Raw genomic sequence first — 1,387 nt, 5'->3', positions numbered from 1 at the left:
CTGTCCACACTGTTTGAGAAATCACGCAGGAATCTGGACTCCCTGGGGACAGGTTTCAAGATCTCAGAGTGAGAGTGGAGGGGAGAGCTGGGGGCTCAGAATTGCAGGTAGAGAATATATACAGTTATATCCTGTTTTATGCCTGGCAGGAGAATGCCGTGGCACCCTAGTAGGGGAGGTAGGTCCAGTTTTAAGAGGGTCACTCCTGTGGAGTGTGGTAGGAGGAACTTTGTAGTCTGCTTATTTGTTTGTGAGGCACTCCGAGCCATTCTCATGAGGGAGGGGAGTCCCATCCACTTGGTGATGGATTTTGTACCTTTTGTTTGTATCCTTGTGGTCTCAGCTTGTCTCAGAGGGGTTCATGTGTGTTCTTTAACCTTCTCTTTTGGGGCAGCTCTAATCCACCCAGTTACTTGCTAAATTTTTGTCCTTTAACTATCCTTCTGGATGGGAGCCTCTGTGGAAATTTGGCTTCAGTCAGCCATTTTGTCTCCGCCTCTGAAAATAGTTTCTTTGGAGTCAAAGCTTGCCTCAGCATGGAAGACGAGCAATTATCTCTTTCATCTCTCAGCTCAGCTCCCCTCCTGCAGATTTAGTGGGTTCTTTCTGGTCATTATCTCTCCCTCCAGACTGTAGCTTCTATTGAGAGCTGGCTCCAGTCAGCCGTCATCCTCTGTTCCCCCTTGTTCTTGTTGAATGTGAAAATTGGAGTTAGGGAAAATAGCCAACCCGAGGATTTAGCAAAACACCAAACTCATTGAGGCCAAATGAGCAAATAGACAGATTAGAAGGCTACCAGACACACAAGCCCACAGATGCACAAAACAATCAGAAACACATAGACATACAGACAACAACAAAAAAACAACTACAATAAAAATAATAATTGTAAAATAATTCAAAAAACAAACAAACAAAAAAGTCTAAACATCTGAAGTAAGCACTCTCAGAAACCATAAGAAGGGAAGAAGAGGAAGATAAAAGAGAAAAAGGAAATAAAAAAGTGGTGTTCATAAAAAAGTTAAAAAAGAAGAAAGAAAAAATTAAGAATATAAAAAAACAAAAATAAAAGAGATATATAATATAAATAATAAAAATATTATCAATAGCTCCTCCAAGAAAATGATGAGGAAAAGAAAAAAAAGGCACCAACCACAAAAATATTATTCTTTTATATATGTAGAAATATACATCGATATGTATGACGTAGGGATCAACTTTCATAGGAATATATTTATAATGCAATATACTTTCTGGACACCAGGTGGCGCTGTGAGTGGTTCCCAGGCTTATACCTGGTTCACAGTTTACTCTTTTACCGTGGTAACCACCCTACATGGCCAATTGCCATTTTGGAGTTTCTGTAAAAGTTTATTGTCTAATTATT

The sequence above is a fragment of the Nycticebus coucang genome, chromosome 19 (genome assembly GCF_027406575.1).
Source record: "Nycticebus coucang isolate mNycCou1 chromosome 19, mNycCou1.pri, whole genome shotgun sequence".
In the NCBI taxonomy this organism is placed as follows: Eukaryota; Metazoa; Chordata; class Mammalia; order Primates; family Lorisidae; genus Nycticebus; species Nycticebus coucang.
This window is presented reverse-complemented; position numbering follows the sequence as displayed.